The sequence below is a fragment of the Medicago truncatula genome, chromosome 2 (assembly GCF_003473485.1).
Source record: "Medicago truncatula cultivar Jemalong A17 chromosome 2, MtrunA17r5.0-ANR, whole genome shotgun sequence".
Taxonomy (NCBI): Eukaryota; Viridiplantae; Streptophyta; class Magnoliopsida; order Fabales; family Fabaceae; genus Medicago; species Medicago truncatula.
The window spans coordinates 24,285,519-24,309,166 of NC_053043.1; the positions used below are offsets into that span (position 1 = coordinate 24,285,519).

The 23,648-nt window shown below is 39.6% G+C and overlaps 1 non-coding gene across 1 annotated transcript; it reads right to left on the reverse strand.

Moving 5' to 3' along the window:
* Nucleotides 1–9,905: 9,905 nt before the first annotated feature.
* LOC120578737 (small nucleolar RNA R71) lies at nucleotides 9,906–10,012 on the reverse strand. Its single transcript, XR_005644548.1, has one exon. It is a non-coding gene; the product is annotated as a small nucleolar RNA R71 (small nucleolar RNA).
* Between the last annotated feature and the right edge of the window lie 13,636 nt (nucleotides 10,013–23,648).

Consider the following 23,648-nt stretch of genomic DNA (forward strand, 5'->3'; position numbering starts at 1 on the left):
TGGGATTTTGGGGTGAAAAATGAGTTTTTCCCGAGAGCTGCACAATGACAGCATCTCCTGTTTCATGTTCCTGCATCTTTTTCACACGTTTACATTTTGAACTGAGTTTTGGTGTAAACATGAAAGCTGTAGATAATTGTGTTAGCTTTCCAGTGGCGTCGGTTTGACTTGAAAATGATTTTTGGTTTAGGAGTTATGATGAAAATACTCCAAGTAGGTCTTAGTGAAATTTTATGAAAAATTAGCATAACCGTTTCTAAGTTAATCCAAAACTTAGGGAATAATTCCAAACCTCAAAAATAGAAGTACTATGAGTTCAATTAAGGTGTTTAAGAGTATTTAACCTATGTTGTGAGTTGGTCCTTGGGGTAGAAACGAAGTTGTTTATAATTATTAATGTTCTTCAGAGAGTCTGAAATTAAGATGATTAATGTTGTTGGTTATGTGAAATAATTATATGCCTTATGTGGAAAATGTATGATGTTTAAGTTGTTGATGCTTTTCATTAATATTTTTATGTTGAGAATTGCTTGTGCTGTTTCTGTTGCTGTTGAATATTGATCAAGTTGCAGATGTTGGTTTAAGTTGTCTAAGTTGTAAGTTGTCGTTCCAAAGTATTGGAGTCTTAAGTTGTTGATGTTGTCTAAGTTGTTGAAGTCGTAGTTGAAGCTGTTGCTGGTGATTTTTTATGTTCAGGTGTTTTGTGAGAGGTGGTGTACTCTTACGTTGTTATTCTTTAAGAGGTGGTGTACTCTTATTTGTCGTTTATAAGAGGTGTTGTACTCTTACGTTGTCGTTTATAAGAGGTGGTGTACTCTTACGTTGTTATTCTTTAAGAGGTGGTGTACTATTACGTTGTCGTTTTATAAGAGGTGGTGTACTCTTACGCTGTTATTCTTTAAGAGGTGGTGTACTCTTATTTGTCGTTTATAAGAGGTGGTGTACTCTTACGTTGTCATTCTTTAAGAGGTGGTGTATTCTTACGTTGTCGTACTATAAGAGGTGGTGTACTCTCACGTAGTTGTGTTGTCAGCTTGACGTTGTCGTTGATGAATTGTTGAAGTTGTTGATAAAGACAAACCATGAAATATTATTGAATATGTTGTTGCTTATGTTATTATAAGATGGTGAATACGTTGTTGTGTATATTATTATGAGATGAAGATTATGTTGTGTTGTTTATGTTATTATGAGATGATGATTATATTGTGTGGTTTATGTTATAAGATGATGTTTATGATGTGATGATTTATGATGTTATATGATGATGGTTATGATTTGATTATTATGTGATAAGTGATGATGTATATAATGCGATGAATATGAATTTTTTACATGATTGAGTTGTTAATTGGATTTTTATGAGATGCTTTGATGAGGCCTTCGTGCCAAGACTATTTTAGATGTTTGAATAAATTCCGCTGCGAAGTATTAAATATTATGTTATTGAATTTTGAAGGATAATTAGTTAATTATTCCGTTTATGATTTTAAGAAAAGAAGTGTGACATTCCGTTTATGTGAATTACTCTGATTAATTAAATGAAATTTTTATGTTGGAAAAACGGGGTGTTACAATTGGTATCAGAGCAGGTTGGTCCGTCCGGCCAAGTAGTTGAGTCGCGTAGTGTTGAGTAACAGTTGCAATACTGTCTTATGTTGTCTTGATTGTCGTTGTGTTTTCCGATTAATGGTTATGTTTATTATGTGATCATGTTTGACTGACTAACTTTAATGTGATTTTTGTGTATTGTTGAAGTTTCCATTTTGTTATATAGTTTAAGATATTTAAGCAATAACTGAATTCATTTTTCTCTTGTGCTTTGAATTTCGAGGGCGAAATTCTTTTAAGGGGGGTAGAGTTGTAACGCCCTACTTTATTATTTGAATATTTTATTGAGTTTAGAGTCTATTTATATGACTTATGTGATTTATATGATTATTGTGATGTGTTGTTGATTTATTAAGTGGCTTATTTTATTATTTAATAGAATAAGATTTGAAAATAAAATAAGATTAAGTTGTGGGGGCTGTTTTGGAAATTAGATAGATGAGTGATATTTTGTAATTTTATATGTTGGTATTTATCAGTATAGTATATTTCTTATTTGGTGTATAAATATATATGTTATAGAAATATATTTGCTACAGAGATATATTTGTTATTTGTTATAGAAATAGTTTATATTATATATATATATATATATATATTAGAATAGAATATTGAGACTTTTGGGGGAAGATTTGAAAATAAGATAAAAATAAGTAGGTTAAAGATTTATATAAAAAGGGAGAGTTAGAATTAGAAAATAAGGATTACATGAAACCTGTTTTTGGAGAAAAAGGGAGAAAACCAAGAGAAGAGAAGAGTCAGAGGAGAGAAAGCGGTAGAGTCCTTCGTCGATCAATCTAAGGTAAGGGTGGGACTAACTTTCTCTAATTCTATGTGGTATAATTCTGAAAATTGAATTTAACAAGTTGTAGGTTGAAGTTTTGGAAATTTGGAAATTAGGTTTAGAAGTTGTAATTGGTGATTTTCGAAAATAATGTTTTGGGTCAAGTTTTATATGATTTTGTGTGCCTTATCATGTATAGAAATGGTTAGACAAGTTTTGGAATCAAATTTGGGCATTGGGAAGTCAAAATTGGGATTTTGGGGTGAAAAATGGGTTTTTCCCGAGAGCTGCACAATGACAGCATCTCCTGTTTCATGTTCCTGCATCTTTTTCACACGTTTACATTTTGAACTGAGTTTTGGTGTAAACATGAAAGTTGTAGATAATTGTGTTAGCTTTCCAGTGGCGTAGGTCTTAGTGAAATTTTATGAAAAATTACATAACCGTTTCTAAGTTAATCCAAAACTTAGGGAATAATTCCAAACCTCAAAAATAAAAGTACTATGAGTTCAATTAACGTGTTTAAGAGTATTTAACCTATGTTGTGAGTTGGTCCTTGGGGTAGAAACGAAGTTGTTTATAATTATTAATGTTCTTCAGAGAGTCTGAAATTAAGATGATTAATGTTGTTGGTTATGTGAAATAATTATATGCCTTATGTGGAAAATGTATGATGTTTAAGTTGTTGATGCTTTTCATTAATATTTTTATGTTGAGAATTGCTTGTGCTGTTTCTATTGCTGTTGAATATTGATCAAGTTGCAGATGTTGGTTTAAGTTGTCTAAGTTGTAAGTTGTCGTTCCAAAGTATTGGAGTCTTAAGTTGTTGATGTTGTCTAAGTTGTTGAAGTCGTAGTTGAAGCTGTTGCTGGTGATTTTTTATGTTCAGGTGTTTTGTGAGAGGTGGTGTACTCTTACGTTGTTATTCTTTAAGAGGTGGTGTACTCTTATTTGTCGTTTATAAGAGGTGGTGTACTCTTACGTTGTCGTTTATAAGAGGTGGTGTACTCTTACGTTGTTATTCTTTAAGAGGTGGTGTACTATTACGTTGTCGTTTATAAGAGGTGGTGTATTGCTTTGCTCGTTAAATAATGTTTACAAAGTTTCTAATTTGTCTAAAACCCTTCGATGACAAAAAAGAGTCATTTTTGCATCTACATTTGTACATATCATGCATCATATGCATCATTCGTCGGTCACAAAAAGCTTCCAAGTGCTCATCGCCTCCTGGTTCTTCTGCCACAGTTTGAAAGGTGGCTCGTGCCCGAAAGATTTATCAACCTACCAGAGTTCACCAGACTAGATCATACAGAAGAAGGAATAAGGTAGCCATGGAAGAAGAAAATGCTTAGCTCCGTACCGAGTTAGCTTCTCTAAGGGAAGAATTGGCTAAGGCCAATGACACCATGACTGCTCTGCTAGCCGCGCAGGAACAACCGGCCACATCCATACCGGCATCTACAGGTGTGATCCCAACTACATCTCCCAACGCTCAATTTGCTATGCCAAACGGGTTTCCTTATGGACTGTCAACATATTACTCTCCTAATACTGCAGCTGGCGTTTCTAGTACTGTCAATAATGGCCAGATTCCTGGGACGAACCCTGTCTCTATCAATACCACCTTGCCTCAGACAACGGCCACTGTCACTGAGCCCATTGTGCATGCCATATCTCAAGGTGTTAACATCAACGCTTATCGCGGAAGCATCCCCATGATTAAAACAATGGAAGAAAGGATGGAGGAACTTGCTAAAGAACTCCGTCGGGAAATCAAAGCTAATCGGGGAAGTAGCGATACTGTTAAGACTCATGATCTCTGCTTGGTACCGAAGGTGGATGTCCCTAAGAAGTTCAAGGTTCCGGATTTCGACCGATACAATGGGCTAACTTGTCCACAGAATCACATCATCAAATATGTCCGGAAGATGGCTAACTACTCAGACAATGATTCACTCATAATCCACTGCTTTCAGGATAGTCTAATGGAAGATGCTGCAAAATGGTATACCAGCTTAAGCCGAGACGACATTCACACTTTTGATGAATTGGCTGCTGCTTTCAAAAGCCACTATGGGTTCAACACCAGACTGAAACCAAACAGGGAATTCCTCAGGTCCCTTTGCCAGAAGAAAGATGAAAGCTTCCGCGAGTATGCACAGAGATGGAGGGGGGCGGCTGCCCGTGTTACTCCTACTCTTAATGAAGAGGAGATGACTCAGACATTCCTGAAGACTCTGAAAAAGGATTATGTCGAAAGAATGATCATCGCTGCTCCAAGTGACTTCTCTGAGATGGTCACCATGGGAACCTACTTAGAAGAGGCTGTCAGAGATGGCATTATTGTGTTTGAGAAAGGTGAATCCTCTGCAAATGCATCAAGGAAGTATGGCAATGGTCATCATAAGAAGAAAGAGACAGAAGTAGGGATGGTATATGCCGGAACCAGTCAATCCATGGCTACTGTTGCCCCCATCAATGCTGCTCAGCTACCTCCGCCGTATCAGTACATGCAATACTCTCAGCATCCTTTCTTCCCACCATTTTATCACCAGTATCCGCCATCGTCGGGTCAACCTCAGGTACCCGTCAATGCCATTGCTCAGCAATAGCCACTGGCTCAACAGCAGCAGCAACAAACCAGACCTACCTTTCCTCCGATACCAATGCTGTACGCCGAGCTGCTCCCGACTTTGCTTCTCAAAGGGAACTGCACAACCAGGCAGGGCAAGCCTCCACCTAACCCGTTGCCTCCCAGGTTCCGTTCTAACCTCAAGTGCGATTTCCATCAAGGTGCTCTGGGCCATGATGTTGAAGGATGTTACGCTTTGAAGTACATTGTAAAGAAGCTCATTGACCAGGGAAAGTTAACTTTTGAGAACAATGTCCCTCATGTTCTTGACAATCCTCTTCTGAATCACGCTGCTGTGAACATGATCGAGACTCATGAAGAAGTTCCCAGTCTTGACGTCCGTAATGTTGCAACTCCTCTGGTACCGCTACACATCAAGCTATGCCAAGCCTCCTTGTTTGACCATGATCATGCCAATTGCCCAGAATGCCGCCATAATCCTTGGGGTTGCTACGTTGTTCAGAATGATATCCAGAGCCTGATGAACGACAATTATCTGACTGTCAGCAACATTTGTGTGATTGTGCCAGTCTTTCATGATCCGCCTGCCAGGAGTATGCCTCCAAAAGGGAGTATCGAGCCTCTAGTGATAAGACTGCCCGGACCAGTACCTTACACTTCTACAAAGGCTATTCCTTACAAGTACAATGCCACAATGATTGAAAATGGAGTAGAGGTGCCCCTGGCGTCCTCAACCGTGATAAGCAACATTGCCGAGGAGACTACAACCCTGAGGAGCGGAAAAGTCCGCCCGCCGCTGTTCCCAAAGAAGACCGCTATACCTACCGCTATACCCAGTGATAAAGTGCCTCCACCAGATGTTTCCCGGCCAGGCCAGTCTATCGAGGATTCCAACTTAGATGAGATTTTGAGGTTAATCAAGAGAAGTGACTACAAGATCGTGGATCAGCTGTTACAAACTCCGTCAAAGATATCCATCTTGTCTTTACTTCTGAGTTCCGCTGCTCACAGAAACACCCTCTTGAAAGTACTAGAACAAGCCTATGTGGACCACGAGGTCACTGTGGACCACTTCGGCAGCGTAGTGGGGAATATCACTGCTTGCAATAATCTGTGGTTTGGCGAGGATGAGCTTCCTGAAGCAGGGAAATACCACAATCTGGCTCTACACATCTCTATGAATTGCAAATCTGACATGCTATCGAATATACTGGTGGACACTGGCTCGTCCTTGAATGTAATGCCTAAATCGACTCTGGATCAGTTGAGCTATCGGGGAACTCCTTTGAGAAGGAGTACCTTTCTGGTTAAAGCCTTCGACGGATCCCGTAAGAACGTTCTTGGGGAGATAGATCTGCCAATAACTATCGATCCCGAAACCTTTCTGATCACGTTCCAGGTGATGGACATCAATGCTTCTTATAGCTGTCTCCTGGGAAGACCGTGGATACATGACGCTGGGGCAATGACCTCTACCCTGCACCAGAAGTTAAAGTTTGTAAAGAATGGAAAGCTCGTTACAGTCCATGGAGAGGAGGCATATTTGGTTAGCCAGCTATCGTCTTTCTCTTGCATTGAAGCAGGGTCTGCAGAAGGAACCGCTTTTCAGGGTTTGACTATCGAAGGTACGAAGCCCAAGAGGGCTGGAGCTGCTATGGCCTCTTTGAAGGATGCTCAGAGGGCTGTCCAAGAAGGTCAAGCTATCGGCTGGGGCAAGTTAATACAACTCCTTGAGAATAAGCACAGAGAGGGTCTCGAATATTCCTCAACTTCAGGAGTCTCCACAGGAACCTTCTACAGTGCTGGGTTTGTCAATGCAATTACTGAAGATGCAACTGAATGTAGTCTTGGGCCTATGTTTGTTATACCAGGAGGCATTGCGAGAAATTGGGATGCCATCAACATTCCTTCAATCATGCATAATTCTGAGTAATGTGTCTTGTTGCTTAAGTGTTTTGTTTTTCAAAATAACAATCCTCTCGCTCTGCCCGAAGCGGGAGTGATATTTCTGAAAGGGCGTGTTTGTTTCGGCATCGAATAAAAATCGTCGTTTCTTTCACGGCTTTTTACTTTTAGTGCTTTTTTCCTTGGAAATAATGGTAATGCCAGAAAAAACCAAAACATCTTTATTTTTCTTATTAATTACAAAGATCTGCAAAAAAAAAAAAAAAAAAAAAACCTTTTCTAAAATCATTCAACCATTTTATGCAGTTTGAACCATAATAAACCCGTTGAACATAGTAACCCTACGGTTCCTCCAAATTTTGAATTCCCTGTATACGAAGCCGAAGATGAGGAGGATGATGATATACCATATGAGATCACTCGACTGCTTGAACAAGAGGGAAAAGCCATTCAGCCTCACCAGGAAGAGATCGAGATCATCAACTTGGGTACCAAAGAAAGTCGGTGCTGCTCTTGAGGAGAGGGTTAAAAAGATGATCTTTCAACTTCTCCGAGAGTATTCGAATATTTTTGCATGGTCATACGAAGATATGCCGGGTCTAGATCCTAAGATTGTGGAACATCGGATACCGACAAAGCCTGAATGCCCTCCCGTTAGACAGAAATTGAGAAGGACTCGTCCAGATATGGCTCTCAAGATTAAGAATGAGGTTCAAAAACAGATTGATGCGGGTTTTCTCATGACAGTCGAGTATCCTGAATGGGTTGCCAACATTGTACCCGTGCCAAAGAAAGATGGGAAAGTTCGGATGTGTGTTGATTACCGGGATTTGAATAAGGCTAGTCTCAAAGACAATTTCCCTTTGCCTCACATTGATGTGCTTGTCGATAACACTGCTCAGTCCAAGGTGTTCTCCTTCATGGACGGCTTCTCCAGTTATAACCAGATCAAAATGTCACCTGAAGACAGGGAAAAGACATCGTTCATTACCCCATGGGGCACCTTCTATTGCAAAGCAATGCCGTTCGGCCTGATAAATGCGAGCGCTACCTATCAAAGAGGAATGACTACTTTATTTCATGATATGATTCATAAAGAAGTTGAAGTATACGTGGACGATATGATTGTGAAGTCAAAAGATGAGGAACAGCATGTTGAGTATTTGACAAAAATGTTCGAAAGGTTGAGAAAGTACAAGTGATGAGTCATTTATTGACTATTTTAATATGCTTTTTAGTTTAGTTTTATTTAGATTTTATTTGATTTTATATTAGTATTATTTCCTTTTTAGGATAGTTTACTTTAAATTTCATTTTATTATATTTCAGGAAAGAATATTCGATGGATTGAATCTTGGAGAAAAAGAAAGGGACTTGGAGCCGATTGGATGCAAAAATATGAAGATTGAGAGACAAAAATATGTCTCCCACAAGTCAGAAGCTTGGCACAGCCCGTGCTAGCCTTGGCACGGCCGTGCCACCCTCCATAGTCACTTTTGCTGCTTTTGCTTAGATTTTAAGCTACTCTATTTTTAGCCCAAATGTAATAGCTTAGATTTTAAATCGATCGAATGCTATAAATAGAGTAGCCATCCATCAAAAATATTCATCTTTACTTGGAATTCAATAAGTGACAATTGCTTTTCTAATTAAAGTTCTTTTCTTTTCCTTTATTTTCTTGTCATTACTTTTATGCTTTCTCTCTTCTCCCCCATGTCTACGATGAACATGAGTGAGTAGACTTCTCCTTGTCTTGGGATTGTTGGATAAGTCTAAATGACATAATCCTAATCAAACCAAGCTCTAAGCCTTAATCTTATGTAACCCTAATTTCTTATCTGAATTCACCGTCTTAACATGGATCAACCATTATCAAACTGTGGAAACGAAAGTGGAGGGTTTGATAATTGTTTATCCATTATTCCAAATATCAATTCATAAAACGAAAGTGGAGCTTTGATATTCGAACAAGTGAATTCAGACAAGGATTGCAAAGTCAGCGAAATAGGCTTTGCAATCTTTGAGACATATAGTTTCGATCTTCAAGGGAACTAATAACAATCAAGTCAGCGAAATAGGCTTGGTTGTTAGAGGAACCAAAATCTAATAGTAATCAAGTCAGCGAAATAGGCTTGGTTGCTAGAGGAACATAAGAGAAACTGTCTTGAGAAATTAAGTCCAACATAACATTATAAGCTTATAGTTTTGGTTTGAGAAGGACTTGTCATTTAGAGGAAACCAACAATCTCAAGGCTCTTTTTATTATTATTATTATCTTTCAAACGCTTGAAAACCCCCAACTTACAATTCTCTTCTCTCTTCTAATCATCTCTAAAAAGTTAATTGAATTGAACTACTCCCTGTCAGAACGATACTCTTTATACTACTTCGGTAAGACCGTGCACTTGCGGTTTTATCTCATCAAGTTTTTGGCGCCGTTGCAGGGGAGTAAACTAATTTGATTAACTCTTTCTTTGTGATTAGAATTCTTTTTTCTTCTTTTTTTCTTCTACTTCTTTCCTTTGTATTACCACTAACTTCTTGGGTTCTCGGTTTCTTATGCGAAGAAGTAAAAGTCTCGGAGAATTTATTCCTGAGATCGAAAGGTTTTTGCATAAGAAAAAGAGAGAGGCACAAAATAATACTGCTATGGCTGAACGCACTCTCAAAGAGTATGCTACTCCTTCAACGGAAGAGCCACAAGCTATTATCGTGTACCCAACGGTTGCGGGTAATAACTTCGAAATCAAGCCTGCACTACTCAATTTGGTGCAGCAAAGTCAGTTTTCTGGATCACCCACCGAGGATCCAAATCTCTATATTTCTTCCTTCCTAAGACTCAGTGGCACAATAAAAGAGAACCAAGAAGCCGTAAGACTTCATCTCTTTCCCTTTTCCTTAAGGGATAGAGCTAGCGCTTGGTTCCATTCCCTAGAAGTCGGTTCCATTACTTCATGGGACGATATGAGGCGAGCATTCCTCGCCCGATTTTTCCCCCCATCTAAAACCGCTAAACTTAGAGATCAAATTACTCGTTTCAATCAAAAAGATGGGGAATCTCTCTATGAGGCGTGGGAGCGTTTCAAGGAAATGCTTAGACTTTGTCCCCACCATGGCCTAGAGAAGTAGCTTATAGTCCACACGTTTTATAATGGCTTGTCTTATACCACTAAGATGTCTGTTGATGCAGCTGCAGGTGGAGCTCTAATGAACAAAAACTACACGGAGGCTTATGCTTTGATTGAAGACATGGCTCAGAATCACTACCAATGGACCAAGGAGAGAGCCGTCACCACTCCTACTCCCTCTAAGAAAGAGGCAGGTATATATGAAGTCTCTGAATATAACCACCTTGCTGCTACGGTTGAGGCATTAACCCAAAAGATTGAAAAACTTAATGTCAATGCTGTTACACCTTCTTCCGCATCCCCTCCTTGTGAAATCTGTGGTATATCCGGTCATATAGGTGTTGATTGTCAGTTAGGTAGTGCTGCCAATATTGAGCAACTGAATTACGCTCAATATAACCAAGGAATAAGGCCGAATCAAAATTTTTACAAAAATCCTCAAGGTTCCTATGGACAAGCAGCACCACCTGGCTACACAAACAACCAGAGAGTGGCTCAGAAATCTAGTCTGGAAATTCTGTTGGAAAACTGCATGATGAACCAAAAATAAAAATCTTCAAGAATTGAAAAACCAAACAGGATTTCTGAACGACTCTCTCTCCAAACTCAATACCAAGGTTGATTCTATCGCCACACACACCAAAATGCTTGAGACCCAAATCTCCCAAGTGGCCCAACAAGTGGCCACCTCTTCTCAAACACCAGGAGTCTTTCCTGGTCAACCTGAAACAAACCCCAAAGCCCATGTCAACGCTATTTTTCTAGGGGGTAGTAAGCTAGAAGAGACTGTTACTAAAGCCAAAAGTGTCAAGAGGGAGAGTGTTAGGTGCCTAGGTAAGAATGGTGTGATAAAAAGTGAGAAACCGCTTGATAAGAACAAAGCCCTTACACCATTAAGGCTTACTAAGCTCAACTTGGAGGCTCAATTCACTAAATTCTTTAACATAATTCGAAAGATTTGCATTAAGATCCCCTATGCCGAAGCTTTGTCTTGTATGCCTCTATACGCCAAGTTTTTAAAAGAAATTTTTTCAAAGAAAAAGGCTATAGATCATAATGAAACAATAGCTTTGACAAGGGACAATAGTGCAATCATCAAGAAGCCACCTACAAAGCTTAGAGATCTAGGAAGTTTTGCCATCCCTTGTATGATAGGGAGTGAAACCTTAAACCGAGCCTTGTGTGACTTAGGAGCTAGTGTTAGTCTGTTGCCCTTACCCCTCTTTACAAGGCTGGGGTTGGGCGAGCTAAAGCCTACCGAAACAACATTGAAGTTAGCTGATCGTTCTGATATCCAACCTGTCGGATATGTCGAGGACATCCCCGTTAAAATAGAAGGGATAGACATCCCAACTGATTTCATGGTGCTTGACATAGATGAGGACAATGCGTGCCCTATAATCTTAGGACAACCCTTTCTCGCCACTGCGGGTGCTATAGTAGATGTTCAAAATGGTAGGATTGTTTTTCAAGTGAGTGATGAGTTGATAGGATTTGAGTTGGAAAATTATATGAAAGGTCCCGCCCTCTATTCTTGTAATGAGATTCAAGGTCATGATGTGAAAGAACGCTCATTAGTGCCATCTACACAATATGACCTCTTTGACCCCTTCTAAGGATACTTTCTTATAACGTCAAGCTAATGACTATAAAGAAGCGCTTCGTGGGAGGCAACCCACGCATTTAACTGTTTTTGTTTTGTTTTTGTTGTTTTTAAGTCTTTTGTAGGTAATTGTCCGAAGGTAATTCAAGAAAACGAGAAAAATTTTGAGGCCCCATGTCCAGAACCTTGGCACGGCCCGTGCTCACACTGGCACGGCCGTACCAGACCTTGCTTCCCAAAAACTGACCCACAATCCAGGAAGTTGGCACGGCCCGTGCTAAGTTTGGCACGGCCGTGCCCGATCCCAGGTTCAGTTTTATCTAACTTTTCATCTTCTTCATCCCCCATTCTCAACCACTCACTTCCCTCATCCTCCCATTTTTATCTAAAACCTCCATAACCACAAAACCTTACAAACTCCATATCTCCCTCCAAACCTCACCAATTCTCAAAATTTCTTCACCCCATCAACCACAATCCACATTTCAATCATAACCCTTCCATCAAAAACAACTTTCCTCCATCCCAACCAAAAATCATCAAATTTGTAGGCCCATTCAACCAACTAAGAAACCCACAAATTCTTCACCAATTCACCCAACCCAACTCCTAACACTTCCTCAAACCCCAACCCCATAACCCATCCTTCACCCAAAACACAAAAGGTCAACCAAGGTTAAAGATAATGGCATCTAGGAAAGGTGGAGCAAGCTCTTCCGGAGGACTACAACCAAAGAAGAAAACGCAAGCCAAGAATCATGGCATAATCTTCAAAGACACCAAGCAAAGGGAAAGGTATAAAATTCTTCTCTCTAAACCTTTGCATCCTTGTCGATATCCAGATCCTTATACTTTGAGTGTGCTAGGACTAAGGGATAATGTGTTTAGCTTACTAGGAAATTTAGGATGGGTTGATATGCTTAGACCTATGAAAGGGTTCGAAAATTTCACTTATGAATTCCTAAGTTCTATTGAATTTACGAAGGATAAAGTGAATTTTGACAACCCCGACCATAGAGTCTCTTTCCGACTTTTGAATATGGATTAAGAGATGTCTCTTGAAAATTTCTGTTTAGAGATGGACTTCGCAAATGCGGGGTTCATTCATGACTCTTGGAATCCAAATTTAAAATCGGAAAACTATGACCCCGCTCTCTTTTGGAAACGCATTACCGGGTTAAGGCAATATAATCCTCGCAACAATAAGGCTAGTAACATCCACAACCCAGTACTTAGATACCTCTAGAGAGTCATGGCTTGTACCATTTGGGGTAGAAAAGAGGTAGGAACAACTAGGACGGATGAACTTTTTATGCTTTGGGTAATGCTTAGTAACAATCCCGTTAATACTTGTTTCTACCTACTTGTTTACCTTTCCTCCATAGGAGCTAGACCTGATAATAGAGCTGAGATAGTAGTCGGTGGTATCATTACCTTCATCGCTAGGAAGTTTGGAGTGGGTGAGGAAGATGGGATAAATCCAATTGAGGGCAACAATAGGCTTAATATTGAAACCCTTGTTGCTATGAACTTCATTAAGATTCACCCACCCATGACTTATGCACTTCAACTTCGCATACCTATTTTGTTTCTACTTCCTAACCCATCTCGGACTAACCCCGAGGTGGAGGAAAATTTGTTGTATGTTGGTGATGGATTACAGGTACATGAAGAGCATAATCAAGGTGACGAAGAAGGTGCCCACATGCACCATGAAGAGGAGCCCCATGACCATAACGACAACAATGAAAGATGGGCATGGATGCAAACCGAGGTACAAAGGATAAGCACCGAGCAACAAAGGCAAGGTGTTGAATTATCCGGGCTAAGAAATGATGTCCTACGGGGCAACCGCATATCCGAAGAAAATAACCAAATGCTTCGGAACATGATGCAACACTTCAACCTCCAAGGCCCTCCCTATGGACCTCAATAAAAATGTGAGCTTTCCTCTTCCTCTTTTTCACCTTATCTCTTCACTCTCTATCTCACTCTTCTTCCTCTCCTTCTCTTTTATTCTTCTTTTCTCTTGAATCATTGAGGACAATGCTTCTCCTAAGTGTGGGGGGAGCCTAATAAAGTGTCTTTAGTCGTAGTGTTTCCAAACTCCCTTGAACTTTATTCTTTTGTTATGTTTTATTGTGAAAGGCACGATTAAGCAGCTCGTTTTTATTGTTTTATTATGACATAAATTTTTTGTTGTCTCTTCAATGGTCGTTTCTTGTACATGAAAGTGATTTCTTGTGTTATAAGTATTCTTGCTATACCCACATCAAGTTTTATTGTGAAATTAATTCTCCAATGAGAAAAACACCTGGTTGCAATCCTTGAGTAAGTGTATGAATAGGTATTTTAAGGAACACGTTCTAACTTTAATGGTAACCTGGACCCTTAAAAATCTTCAGAGTAAAAGTAGTATAAGTTTATGTGGGAATACTTCTAATGTGATGAAATCTGTAAACCGAAATGGGGCGGAAGGATATCACCACACGTGGAGGAAAGGATACCCTCTCACTAACTTCCTAAATGTGGTGATGACTTCTCAAATAAATTGTGCTTGAATTAAACCCTCTAAAAAGAGGAACTTCCTAAGTGAAGTAAACAAGTTGTAGCACTACTTAGGGTGATCATAGAAACTTGGAGGAAAGGATACCCCCTCACGGACTTCCAATGTGAAATGATAGCCCCTAGGCATCTACAAGCCCCCAAATGTATAAATTCATCAAGTCTATCTTAACTCTCCCACTTCTCTTATATGAAATGAAGAAAAGATTTTTCTCGGTCATTTTAGTGTTAAGGTTAGAACATGTTCCTCATAATATCTATCTTATACAGGAGCAAGAAAAGGGTTGGACTACACACACACACTCACTTGAAATTTGTTGTCGGGTTGAATAAGTTTACAAGGAATGCTTGAAGTTGTGATTAGTGTACATTGAAATGAAACCTCGAGGGAGACATAAGCTTTTATTTAAAGTGTCATATATTAATCCTTTTGTTGCTGCCATGTCTATGCCTTTGCTTGAGGACAAGCAAAGATTTAAGTGTGGGGGAGTTTGATGAGTCATTTATTGACTATTTTAATATGCTTTTTAGTTTAGTTTTATTTAGATTTTATTTGATTTTATATTAGTATTATTTCCTTTTTAGGATAGTTTACTTTAAATTGCATTTTATTATATTTCAGGAAAGAATATTCGATGGATTGAATCTTGGAGCAAAAGAAAGGGACTTGGAGCCGATTGGATGCAAAAATATGAAGATTGAGAGACAAAAATATGTCTCCCACAAGTCAGAAGCTTGGCACGGCCGTGCCACCCTCCAGAGTCACTTTTGCTGCTTTTGCTTAGATTTTAAGCTACTCTATTTTTAGCCCAAATGTAATAGCTTAGATTTTAAGTCGATCGAATGCTATAAATAGATTAGCCATCCATCACAAATATTCATCTTTACTTGGAATTCAATAAGTGACAATTGCTTTTCTAATTAAAGTTCTTTTCTTTTCCTTTATTTTCTTGTCATTACTTTTATGCTTTCTCTCTTCTCCCCCATGTCTACGATGAACATGAGTGAGTAGACTTCTCCTTGTCTTGGGATTGTTGGATAAGTGTAAATGACATAATCCTAATCAAACCAAGCTCTAAGCCTTAATCTTATGTAACCCTAATTTCTTATCTGAATTCACCGTCTTAACATGGATCAACCATTATCAAACTGTGGAAACGAAAGTGGAGGGTTTGATAATTGTTTATCCTTTATTCCAAATATCAATTCATAAAACGAAAGTGGAGCTTTGATATTCGAACAAGTGAATTCAGACAAGGATTGCAAAGTCAACGAAATAGGCTTTGCAATCTTTGAGACATATAGTTTCGATCTTCAAGGGAACTAATAACAATCAAGTCAGCGAAATAGGCTTGGTTGTTAGAGGAACCAAAATCTAATAGTAATCAAGTCAGCGAAATAGGCTTGGTTGCTAGAGGAACATAAGAGAAACTGTCTTGAGAAATTAAGTCCAACATAACATTATAAGCTTATAGTTTTGGTTTGAGAAGGACTTGTCATTTAGAGGAAACCAACAATCCCAAGGCTCTTTTTATTATTATTATCTTTCAAACGCTTGAAAACCCCCAACTTACAATTCTCTTCTCTCTTCTAATCATCTCTAAAAAGTTAATTGAATTGAACTACTCCCTGTCGGAACGATACTCTTTATACTACTTCGGTAAGACCGTGCACTTGCGGTTTTATCTCATCAACAAGCTTCGGCTGAACCCCAATAAGTGTACGTTCGGTGTCAGATTCGGAAAACTACTAGGCTTCATTGTCAGCCAAAAGGGCATTGAAGTCTATCCTGACAAAGTCCGGGCCTCAGAGAGATGCCGGCACCACAGACCGAAAAGCAAGTCCGAGGTTTCCTTGGGCGTTTGAATTACATCTCCCGATTCATATCTCATATGACCGCAACCTACGGGCCAATTTTCAAATTACTCAGAAAGAATCAACCTATTGTGTGGAATAATGAATGCCAGGAAGCTTTTGATAGCATCAAAGATTATCTGCTGGAACCACCTATCCTTGTCCCGCCAGTGGAAGGAAGGCCCTTGATTATGTACTTGACAGTGTTAGATGAATCCATGGGATGTGTACTCGGTCAACAAGACGAGACTGGAAAGAAAGAGCATGCTATCTACTATCTGAGCAAGAAGTTTACCGACTGCGAAGCCCGATATACGATGCTTGAGAAGACTTGTTGTGCTCTAGCTTGGGCTGCCAAACGCCTGCGCCACTATTTGATGAATCATACAACTTGGTTGATATCCAGGATGGATCCAATCAAGTATATCTTTGAGAAAGCTGCTGTTACTGGAAAAATTGCGCGTTGGCAAATGCTCTTGTCTGAATATGATATTGTGTTCAAAACTCAAAAGGCAATCAAAGGTAGCATTCTTGCTGATCACCTTGCCTATCAACCTCTTGATGAGTACCAGCCAACTAAGTTCGATTTCCCCGATGAGGAGATCATGTATTTGAAATCAAAAGACTGCGAAGAACCGCTGATTGGTGAAGGACCAGATCCTAATAGCAGATGGGGATTAGTCTTCGATGGTGCTGTCAACGCTTATGGCAAAGGAATCGGAGCAGTCATTGTATCCCCGCAGGGGCATCACATCCCTTTTACCGCCCGGATTCTATTCGGCTGTACAAATAACATGGCTGAGTACGAAGCATGTATCTTGGGGATCGAGGAAGCAATTGACATGAGAATCAAACACCTCGACATCTATGGAGATTCTGCACTTGTTATTAACCAGATAAAGGGTGAATGGATGACCCATCATGACAAGCTGGTCCCTTACCGTGATTATGCGAGACGTCTGTTGTCATATTTCACAAAGGTTGAATTACACCATATCCCTCGTGATGAGAACCAAATGGCTGATGCTCTTTCTACTCTATCCTCTATGTTTCGAGTAAACCATTGGAATGATGTGCCAATAATCAAAGTGCAACGCCTTGAAAGACCTTTGGATGTGTTCGCTATTGGGGATGTGATCGATCAGACTGGTGAAAATGTGGTTGACAATAAACCCTGGTATTACGACATCAAGCAGTTCTTGCTAAGCCGTGAGTATCCACCGGGTGCTTCCAACAAAGACAAGAAGACTCTGAGAAGATTGGCTAGTAGGTTCTTGTTAGATGGGGACATTTTGTACAAAAGAAACTACGACATGGTATTGTTAAGATGTGTTGATGAGCATGAGGCAGAGCAATTAATGCATGACGTACATGACGGTACCTTCGGGACCCATGCTACAGGGCATATTATGTCAAGGAAGTTGTTACGAGCCGGTTACTACTGGATGACCATGGAGCATGATTGCTACCAACACGCCAGAAAGTGCCACAAATGTCAAATCTATGATGATAAAATTCATGTGCCTCCGCACGCGCTCAATGTTATTTCATCCCCATGGCCGTTCTCAATGTGGGGCATCGACATGATTGGAAGAATTGAACCGAAGGCTTCAAACGGTCATCGTTTCGTCTTAGTGGCAATTGACTACTTCACCAAATGGGTTGAAGCTGCATCCTATGCCAATGTGACCAAGCAAGTGGTAGCTAAGTTCATCAAGAACAACATCATCTGTCGATATGGTGTTCCCAGCAAGATCATTACTGACAACGGTACTAATCTGAATAATGACGTAGTGCAAGCTCTATGTGAAGAATTCAAAATTGAGCATCATAACTCTTCTCCTTATAGGTCTCAGATGAATGGTGCAGTTGAGGCCACCAACAAGAATATCAAGAAGATTGTTCAGAAGATGGTTACTACTTACAAGGACTGGCATGAGATGCTACCCTATGCTCTACATGGTTACCGTACCACAGTGCATAGTTCAACCGGGGCAACCCCCTTCTCTCTGGTATGGAGGTAGTTCTCTCGTTAGAAGTGGAAATCCCATCTCTCCGTGTAATCATGGAAGCGAAGTTATCCGAGGCTGAATGGTGCCAAAACAGGTATGATCAGTTGAACTTGATTGAAGAAAAGCATATGAATGCCATGGTTCGTGGGCGGTCGTATCAAGCAAGAATGAAAACTGCTTTTGACAAGAAAGTCCGTCCTCGGGAATTCAAAGAGGGTGAACTCGTGTTGAAAAGAAAGATAAGCCAGCAACCCGACCCAAGGGGTAAGTGGACACCTAACTATGAAGGTCCTTACGTCGTCAAGAAGGCCTTCTCCGGCGGTGCTTTAATTCTCACACATATGGATGGTGTTGAACTTCCAAACCCTGTGAATGCCGATATAGTCAAGAAATTCTTTGTCTAGATGTATGAAAAGAACAGCGTGGAAGGTCGAAAACCCGAAAGGGCGGCCTTGGCAAAAACGCGCTTCCCGGTGGGTCGAAAACCCGAAAGGGCGATCCAGGCAAAATAAGGGGAAAAAAAAAATAAAAAAAATATGAAAAAACCTCGCTGAGATTGTACGCAACTCAGGCAAGAATGAGCGTCTCGATGAGCCGAAAACCCGAAAGGGCGGTTCATGCAAAAATGAGATTGAAATGAAAAGACAAATGACTGTATTTGGCAAACCACCATCCCCTTGGGGCATTTGCAGCTGTTAATGACCATCTTCATCAGAAGCTTCTGTGCTTGCGAATTCAAAGTTTCTAGGAAATGTAGTGGTTACCGTGTTCAATGTACCACCAACCAATAAAATTGCCATTTTCCAAGCTTTGTAAATCCGTGGAGTCACGCCTTCGGCTGACCACCACTCTTATACATCAATTCGAGCCTGTGCTTTTGTCTGAAACTCTACTTTCTCTCTACTTTCAAAGCTATGTACAAAAAACATTTTCTTTCTATCTTGATAATGACAATACTGGAAACAAACATCTTGAAAATAAAAAAGTTTTTGTCTATTTTGAAAGCAAGCCCGAGCAACAAGGTACATTCAAACGAAACGTGCATGAGCGAGCGTATGTCGATGTCTATTTCAATATGTGTTACAAGCAGGCTCTTCCCCAGGATAGTCTGTGGCCAATGGCAAGAATGAAAAAACAGAATGAAAATGCATGAAAATGAATAGGCTCGCTAAGTTGAAAACCCGAAAGGGCAGTTCAGGCAAAAATGGGGCAATGAAAAGAATTTATTTCCCCGGTGGATCGAAAACCCGAAAGGGCGATCCAGGCAAAAATGGGATGCAATGAAAAATGAAAAATTGAGAAAATGACATGCAAAAAGCATTGACCACAGATGCAACATCCACAGTACACCCAACACTGAAATGCCCAGCGATGACGGCATTATCTCCAGCAGAGTCTTCCGAGATTCTATCCCCAGCAAGTTGCATAGCTACCTGCCCTCAGCCATGGTCCCGATACGTCTCCCAACGACGTTATATCCAAAGAGGATTTCCAAGAATGTGTGATATAGCACGAGCCACTACGTGCCCAATATTCCAATGGCTTGTCTGTCTCTGCGAAACTGTGTCTACAAACTGCCAACATTCATGCATTACAAGCATTCATACATGCATAATCATGCATATTACGTGCCCATACATTTAATAAAACTATTATACTACCCATACATGTTGCATTTCCAATGTCAATTACAGTCTCGATTCGATACCTATGTCAAATTCTCTATCAAGACCTGGTGAGCTAGTGCCATTGGCCCATCTCTAGGATATGTCAATGTCAAGTCAATTTCAATTTATATTTTGTCAAAAACTAATCCCCAATGAATGTGTTTCTGTTTGGTCAAGTGGCTAGTTCAAGTCCAAGAACAACTTGTACCTGTCTATTTGTTTCTGTTCGGTCAAGTGGCTAGTTCAAGTCCAAGAACAGCTTGCACCTGTCTGTTTGTTTATGTCTCCGGTGGAGTAACCAGTTCGCATCCAAGAACAAGCTCGCACCTGTGTATTTGCCGTTGTTTTCGGTCGAGTGACCAGTTCGAATCCAAGAACAACTCGTACCTGTCTGCTTTTCCATGTCCCCAGTCGAGTAACCAGTTCGCATCCAAGAACGACTCGCACCTGTCTGTCTGCCTTTATTCCCGGTCGAGTGCCCAGCTCAATCCAAGAGCAGCTTGTACCTGTCAGTTTGTTTTTTGTGACCTGTCTACCCTGCCAATGTCTACCAATCCCGCAATGGATACGACATACTTTAAATCCAACTCTCGTTTGTCTTGCATTCATAATCCAAATGTTGCATGGCATTCATGATATTCGAAAGTGTACGAGCGTATTTTTACGTCGAAACACAGTGCAAATGTTAGTATTTAAGTATCTTCGTCCCGTCAAGCCAAGGACTCCGTCTCTTGACCCTCCGGACAAAGAAACTTAAATAGGGGCAGCTGTTATACCCTGATTTTGGACCTAAAAATAATCGTTCAAATTTCTTTTCTACCACTGATAATTGTCAATTTACTGTTGTTTTACTTTGAATCTTCACTTTATTTTCATCTGCATATTTTACTGTCTCTGTCTCAAGGTATTTTCAAATCATGGTTTTGCCTGTGTTTTTCTTGCATAGGATCATCCCAAAGTGTCTTTCTTACATTACAAGTCATTTGAAAACTCTCTGAATCATTGCATTGCTTTTCCTGCATGTTATTTCAAAAATCGTACAAAAGGGGTATTTTGGTCATTTCCTGCAGTGGAACCCATTTTAGTCCCTGTGTTTGTCTCTGAGTCTTTTCGGCTTGTTTTACAAATCATCGTTGAATCTTTGTTTAAAAACCATTTCAAAATTGTGTCTGAGTTAGTTTGAGTCAGCTTAGTCCCTAGGGGCAGTTTAGTCTTTTCCCGTCCAAAATTCGACAGAGAGGTATTTTAAAATACCTCATTGTTGTAATTGGTTCGTTTTAGTCCTTTGTTGGTTTTATTTTAGGTTTCACTTTACTTTTTTTTTTCTTTCCAATTTACCAATTTTGATTCAATTTTATTTTTAATTGCATTCTGGTCCCTCAAGCAAGTTTCCATAATTGCACTTTAGTCCAAAGCTTTTTAAATTTGCATTTTAGTCCATTATTATTAATTGCAATTTAGTCCTCAATTTTACATTTTTTTCAGAAAGGTCCTTAGGTCACAACAAGTCCAAGGCCGAGCTTTTTTTCATACATGTCCAGGTGTCACCATTTCATTGGATCTCAAGTACAAGTGGCAGCTTATAAATAGTGCACAGTGTCAGAGAAATCCACACAGAGACCCATTCAACCAGTGCCACATCACAAACACGTGAAAAACTTCTCTCTCTTGGCAGTTAGGATCAAAACAGAAAATCCACCAAGAACAATTCACAAACCCTAACTTTCAGAACCAAATTTCATCAACAAATTCACCGAAATCGCATCAGTTCTCAGAGATTCATGGATGAATCTTCATCATTGAACTGATGTCCCTGCAATTCCAGGCGCGAATTCCTCACCGGAGGTGAGAAACTCAAGCACCGATCACAGGGAGAAGAAGAAGAAAAGGAAAAGAGTTTCAAACCGGCGAAGAAGATGAAGAAAGTGAACCGGTGAAGACACCGATTTATTTTCGGTTTCCAAGCAAAATCAACAAAACAGAGCCAAGAATCAAGTTTTTCCGAAGAATCTCGTGAAATCTCCGATTAAAAACTCAGGTAAAACTCAAACTTCATCTTTCTTTCTCAAGAACAGTAACAAAGACGAAACTATGTAGATCTGAAGGAGTTTGAACGGTTACATTCAAAAAGTTGAAAAAACCTAAAAATAATTTTCAAAACCGTATGAAAATTCTAGATCTACGTTGTTTCAAGCCTTGTTTGTGAAAATCAGTGTTAGATTCGTGTTTAGGGTTTAGAGGCGAGTAGAAAGACATAAAATTTTTGAAGTTCTGGTGAGGTTAGAGGTTGCCGGAAACTGAAGATCTCACCGGAGAAGATGGAGATTCCGGCGGACCTATGAAGGTTCCGGCCAGATCTTCATCTTCCCCGGCCGTTCGTTCATGAGTCCGGCGGAGGAAGTCAGAGAGAGATGAGAGAAGTGAGAAGTTAGAGAGAGAAAGGACAATAGCAAATGAAATAAACCGGTGCTCCCCTCCTTGTATAGGCCAGTGAACCGGACCGGTCCAAGACCGGTCCATTTCCCTTCAATCCTGGCCGTTTGATCTAGGGTTTGATCCCCTAGATCAATCCTGTGGTTCCTGTGTGTCCGGACCCCTTAGGTTTGGGCTTGGGCCTGTTCCCTTTGGTTTAGCTGCGTTTTTGTTGTTTTCTTGCTATTCACACCTTGTTTTCTTGCTGTTTGAACCACTGTTCGTTCTAGTTTTCTCGTAAAAATTCCTAAAAAAATTTCTCTGTGTTTCTTGATACATTTTTGACTTTTTTGTGATGTTTTACATGTTATAAAATTGATTAAAAATATATGTGTTGCTTTCTTGATTACTTTTTCTCTTTAGTTGAATTTCATGCAATTTCTCGTTTTTCCATTCGTGATATCTTGATCTATGGTATGAATGTCCGATGTGCAATTTCATGATGAAAATGTCGCTGTTTGTGTGTGTGTTTCGCTGTTTTCGACATGATTTGTTAATTTCTTGCCTTGCAACTATTGCATTTCTCTTTGTATTGTGGTTATCGTCTTTATTTTACCGTCTATCCTATATTCCTTTGTTTGCTCTCCTTGCCATATTTTCATGCCTTATTTTACTAACCATTTTTGTTCTATGTCTCATCCATTTTATAGCATTTCATCATTTCATTCCTATTCATTCTTATGTTAAGTGGACATGTAATAGTTCTAGGTAGTTTAATTTCCTTTTAATTTCTTGCAAGACCATTGCATGTAAACTAGGGCAAAGTGTAAAGGACAATGAACTCTCTATAATGATGTACACCGACACGCACACACGTTGTATGTTTACCGCTTAGATGTATGTTTAGGAAACGCAATACTTAGAAAAAATATCATTTTCCCGGAAATAACTCCATAACTCAAACTTTTTTTTCCTCTAATAAACCTTGGAGTCAACACTCCATTGTATTTTCCTTTATTTTCTTAATCAAAACTTCAATGAATCTTAATTTCTACTTAGACACTCTTTCTTTAATAATTGAACCAACCATTCACTATTGTCTCGTCTCATGCCTTTACGGCCTCCTTCTCTTCTTCAAAACCATTTGCAAAACTTAAAATCAATCAAACACACAAAAACAATTTTTTTGAGAGAGAACTACATGAAATTTTGATCCCTTAAAAGGGTATGTAGGCAAGAGGTCAAAACCTCTCCAAGTCCAATAAAATAAAATCTCAAACATTTTCCTCCCTCCGTTCTTAAACTAAATAAATTTTCTTTTCCATAAATAAGAATAAAAATAAAGCGTAGTCATAAACTTAGGAAAACGGTTCCTATAGAATACTATAGTCATTCCAGATGCTTAACACCTTCCCGTAACGAAAACGACCCCCGAACAGTTTCAAAGGGTTTTCTCAATTTTCCCCTTCCCAAGAAAAAGTAGAGAATATCAAAGATTGAAAGGTTCAAGCCTA